This window comes from Mytilus galloprovincialis, chromosome 2, assembly GCF_965363235.1.
Source record: "Mytilus galloprovincialis chromosome 2, xbMytGall1.hap1.1, whole genome shotgun sequence".
Lineage (NCBI taxonomy): Eukaryota > Metazoa > Mollusca > Bivalvia > Mytilida > Mytilidae > Mytilus > Mytilus galloprovincialis.
Window position 1 is genome coordinate 49226031 of NC_134839.1, and position 6409 is coordinate 49232439.

Consider the following 6409-nt stretch of genomic DNA (forward strand, 5'->3'; position numbering starts at 1 on the left):
TTGACAATGTTTTCTTTCTCTAGTTGTTTACAGCTTTTCTATGCTTTGAAATACAGTCCTGATGGGAAATCTTTGGTAATATTTTGTCTTATACTAGTGGCGATTTCGAGTCTGACATATTATTACATAGACACCCGTCTATAATGATTGTTGAATAAAATTGAGAATGGAAATGGGGAATGTGTAACCTACTTGTTTGAATAAGAGGAATTGTAGGGCAAGCGTCAGTGAGACACCAACCCCATGACACAAAATACCCATAAACACGAGCCCATTTGATGTGCAGCGTTTAATTATCTAAGGACAATGCTATTTCCAAAGACGATATAAACGTTTCCTTAATTTTCGAGTCCAGTATTTCTGTCTTTTTTTTTAAATTATTTTAGATAATTAAATATTTGTTTATAGTTGATGTCTTTGGATACGATTATGGAATATTCTATAGTTTTTCCTAGTACACGATTTCTATATTTATTGGTCATACAAGAAATTTAGACTCTATGGCGCTTACAACGCAAATTTTCATATAATTTATAAGACAAAGGAGAGAAGGACAGAAGTCCTTTGTTAATAGTCGTAACTGGACCTGATATTCTAACTTGTCCAATACATTGCTTCAGTTCTACAAACCTTTGAAATGAATTTCATTAAAAGCTGATATGACAGGACGACAAGTGCGGGTCCAGGATTTTAACCAGGGTAACGTTTGGGGTGATATTTGTAAAAGTCTATATGCAGTTATACAATGTGAAGCTTTATAAGAGGGCGGTGCACCAGCATTCCTCATACATCTGCATCTGGGACGTACATACAGTATATTGATGTCCTCGCGCACCGCGTTCAACGAATTAATTACTGTTGGTTTTAAGCAAAAATATCTGAGTTGTCTTTCGTTTTACTTACGATACTGCAAATAAAGATTATACTGCCAAGATTTTTCAAAATGCGATAATTACAATGACCCTAATTTACTTTAATCTATATATGGCTAATATATAGCTGTCTTATCATAGTATTTAATGAAAATTATATGTCGACTGTTCTAAAACAAAGTTCATATATTTTCAGTAAAATATAAAAACAGAAACAAAATCTTTATTTGAAAGAAAATTCTCTCAGAGTTGTCTTTTTGGCAATGTTCCTACATATTTTTTTTATAACAACATGTAACGTCTATGTTAAATAGACACCTTAACCTAATTATTGTACTTATATTGTTGCATAGATCAAACTTATTCGCTCCGTCGTTCCGTGTATGTTTAATTGATATCCCATAATAACATGGCTTTCAAAAAATGATAGAAAAAGAGAAAATGTATGATACGCTGGAAACCGAATATATAAAACATACGAGTATATTAAAACAAAAGGCACAGAATAGAAAATAATGGATTTACCTTTACCAGGAACGCTCAATTGAAAAGCCGAATATTGAAAGATGATGTATAAGAATCTTAACAGTTGACGAGCTATTTGACCAAAACGGACCTAAAAAAAGTGCAAAATCCATCTACGGAGTTGAAACCACAGTTTCTAAATAATTTCTTAATCCATGACCAGATAACGTTGTTGTAAATAATGTCAGCTGCTGACGATACCACAGGGATTGAGAGTCCACAACCTTCAGTATCGACCCAGTGCTGTAAACAGATGAAAACAGCATTATATTGATTGCAGGCATCCGAAGCTCTTTTCTGATTTATCGTCATCAAGAACGCACAAAGCCGAATATTGAATGAAGCCCAAGGATGTATAAAAACCTGAACAGTTGAAGAGCTAAAAGACATAAGCCTACTAGTATTCCGTTCCATCTTAGTTCAAACCTAAAATTACGTTACCAAATTTGTATGAACTATGTGCGAATGCAATTGCAAAATAATTCATTACACGTCTATCGTATATTAAAGTTGAATAAAAAAAATAAAAGTCTGAACAAATAAAAAACAAAGTGACAACTATGCAACAATGAAACTTTCTTAATGCGCATGACTCAATCTAAACTGTACTGCGGATGAACTATTGTCTCTGCTTTTCTGTTTTAGTTTTTTGTCATCTGATGTTTATGACTTAATTCGACAAACACAAGTTTTCCTTTTATTTGTCCTGTTTGTTAAACGGGAACTTTTTCCACTCAAAAAATATAGGCAAACAAGTAACGACAATTAAGAGTTCTATATATTTTACTGTTATTATACAGGTTTATTTTAATTCAACTTGATGTATGGAACCTTTCGACCGTAAGTTGGCATAGACGATACATGTCCTTTATGTCCTTTTGACATCACTTTACTGGTTTCTCATTATCCATGCAGACACAGCTGGTTTGGGTACATTGGATGTCGGAGTCACATCTAACCAGATTGGGGACGGTTAATTCAATACTTCATGCAGGTAAAATGTCAAGGCAGTTATTTCAAACTGCATGGAATATTTATGGCATATAAAAAATCAGATGGGTAGCGGTCTGCGTAACAATTCTATGAACATTAAGACCGAAAAAGAAAGAAAACTGAAGTACAAATGAAAATAAAACTTCAAGAAAAGATACTCTTCTATAATTCTAAAAATGCAAGAGCACTTTAGAAAGGGAATTCGGAAGATTTTAGACAATTGAAGATTTACTGTAAAATCCGAATACATTTTTAAAATGTTGTAGTCGCCAAATTTCTGACATTATCTTCTTTTTAATTCAATTTGCAGTTTTCTTTGGTTTGACCAGTCGCCAAAGTCAGCATTTTTCAGAAACGATTCAAGTTATGAGCTATTTCACACGGAATTTTAAAAACATGCTTCACGGCAAGGACAAATCAGTGTTATATGACCTATCCTACACCAAGAGATAAAGAGATAGTAATGAAGGCACATCGATGATATACGAAAATGCATCCGTGAAAATTAATGAGCTTTCTTGACCATCAGAACAAGTGTGATTAGCTGTTCGTTTGTCATTTTAATGTTTCCTGATGCTGATATGGGAGGGATGTAAGCGACCTATCATCCGGGCTATCAGTCGTCTGTCACGTTTATCATATTACACGTCACCGGTACTCATCGCGTGCAATTCGTACGTAAAGGTACTGAAAAGTAGATAAAGGCGAAATTGACAGTTTAATGTTGAGAATACCATATAAACATTTGCTTTGCTTATCAAAATATTATCTACAATGAATAATAAAAAAATTCTGATAAGACCTTTCCCTTGCATCGGTCATGCAGAACTCAGAATCATGTATAATCCAATTTGGAGTACGCGCTTCGAAAACTCAGTAAACAATTCCACCATAGTCCAGTCAAATTGCAATTTATAGAATAGGCTTGGGTGCGCTTTGAAGCCTTTGCTTTCGTTCAAGTCTTTACTTACTTTGTGTTTTATGACCATCACATTTTATTTTCCACATGATTCGCATCGCTTGCATTCTGCATGTTCTTTACACAATATAAAAAATGTTTTTTGAGTGTCATATAGTAGTTTCCTTCCAGCAACAAAACTTAAAAAAAAAACACCACACACACAACTGATTTATGCTAAAAATATATGATTATATAAATAACGATCATTAAAGTAAATTCATTCGATACATAGTCATTCGAATTTTAGTTCTTTTCATCTCATTGTTGATTTCATATAAATGTTTGAAAATACATTATTTCTTACAGTTTTGTCTTAATTCTGATTTAGGACTTATTTTTACTTTTTGAATGTTACAACTTAAAATGACACACAACTACTATTTATATATCCTTTTCTAATGTATCAAAATATCTGCCATTATTTTGGCATGATTTCTTATTCAAAGATGTTAAAGTTGGCAATCATTTGAGGAAAGCATGTTGCCGATCTATTATTTGATGAAAACTATATCTGTAAATTGTCATTTTAGGGTAAATGTGTCAATTGCGTACGACATAAAGTGACATAAAAAATTTGCACTTACATATAAGAGTTCATTTATTATTAAGATTAGTATTATTTAAAAAGGATTAAAGAATTCAACTACCTTTCAATTTGTATTAATCTTTGAATAAAGTATAAGTCCTCGACCAGACACATTTGCCCCCATCCCCTTTTATATTATAGTCATATTATAATTTTCTTAACAGTGATAGAAAACAGTCATAACATTATTTCAGTTAAATATGCTATGATGAAGCACAAAAGAGTTTTATTATGGTTGGAAGATTATATAGAAATAAAACAAACAGGCATTCAAGCGATGAAAAAATCGCTTACAACAAGTATCAAATGATTTTGCTTGGCATCAAAACATCGAAAAGATCGACCACTCTCCAAATCCAGAACGTTATCCGTCCGCCCCTCCAGTCTTGATGGCGTCTAGAACATGTGTTCGGGTCAGCCATCCTCTGAGAGTTTGCCTGCTAATTACATAGCTTCCTATCTTTATATACCCTCATCATGTTATGTTATGTCTTTTTATTCTTCCATTCGATGTCTTCTCTGCTTCTATGGTGCATTAAAAGAGAATGTTTTCTGAAAAACAGAAGATAGTTTACCTAAGAATGTTAGCTCGTGCTGTGAGCAGACGATCAGTAAAGAGAAAGATGGATAACGCTGTCGTACGATTTGATATATTTAAAGTCTTATGAAGTTTTTACTATGATAAATAACAGAATATAAATCTATATCTAGGAATTAAAGAGATGTTAGGTACACGTAAAATAGGTATATAGGCAATATGTAAATAAAACTATCAGAGGCTAAAGTTCATAGCACCATTTTCACTCTTGGAGATACAAATCTGGATAACATATAATCGTACAGCCGTATCATATAGAAGACTAAACTTGTCCTGTTTTTCATGTGACGTTATAATATTGTTTAAGCTATACGATGTTGTACGAAATTCTGTTCGTCCTGTTATCTTAAAAGTTATGTTAACACAATGGACACTATTAACGGACAAACGAATTGTGAATTCAATTTTTGGCCATGGTTGATTGCTTTGTCTTTCGTTTTCTTTGTACTGTTTTGTGGACAGTTATTTTTTCTTTTCGTTTGCATTATTTTGTCTTTGATCTTAGGTTTACGATGCTTTCTTCACTAGCAGTATTTATATATAAAAAAAGAAGATGTGGTATTATTGCCAACGAGACAACTCTCCACAAGAGACCAACATGACAGAAATGATTAACTATAGGTCACCGTACGGCATATATATAGTCAGCTATAAAAGGCCCCGAAATGACATGTAACAATTCAAACGAGAAAAATAACGGCCTTGCCTGAGGGTTTAGAGGGGGAGGGGGGTCTGTTATTCTGTTAACATTTAATTTTCACCCCTTTTTTCTCTATATATTCTACTAAAAATTAACCCCTTTTTTCGCTAATCTTCAAAAAATTAACCCCTTTTTTCTCTAATCTTCATTTTTTTGCCAGTTATTCTCTAATCTTCATTTTTTAAGGGAATTAATCATTTAACCCCATCCAAACCCTCTTGCCTTGTGTTAGTCTTAGTAAGAAGCAAATCTTTAAAGTATACCTATAGTAAGTAGATGTGGCATGGTATTGTTTGTTCTGTTATCATTCGTATGCTTACGATTGGTGTAGATAGCTTGAAAAATCAATGGGTGCATATGCAAACTGTTTACAATGTATATAAACAAACGTTTGAATACTGATGTAGACTGTATTTGTTTTGCACGGCAATGGACCAATTTTTAGTTGACATGGAATTTTTGAATACCTATTAAATTTACTAATTTTGATAGCCATTTAAAGATGTTTAATACTACCACTGGTGATCATAAAAACGTGAGAGTACTTTTGAAGATTGGTCTTTATTCATCAAACAGAAATTCCTAAGCATGTAAAAAAAACCGATTACGGGTCGATAATACATTACTCTTTTATTAGCGTGAACATGTCTACTGATATAGTAACTAAACACTATATTCAAATGTGTGTTTTTTTCTAGATTTTTAAAACTGTCTTCATTTTAGAAAATAACTACAATTCATTGGAATGTATATAAAAAAATATTAACTGTGAAACTCGAAACATTAAAAAAAAAGTTTTACTGCATAATTTGAAGTTTTGCGTTGTATGGAACGTTTCAACTTTTTAAACGGACTTTTGTGCTTATTTAACATAACAGTTTGCTTATTTAACACAACAGTTTGATCGTGTTGGTGCTATATGATTCCACTCGACTCATCATTTACCTGGGTTGGAAGTCAATTATATAACCTTTTCACTTCTCCAGTTTTATAATTCGTATTTCTAAGAGAGTCTTAATAACTATCTTTCACCACCATGCGTGCGTCGGATGAAAACGAGAACACTTAATCGAATTATTAAGAATAAATTCATGGTAACAACCATGACATTTTTTTCAGTAGACGAACAAAAAAAAAAAACACTTTATGAATTTCTCGATTTCATAAATTAACC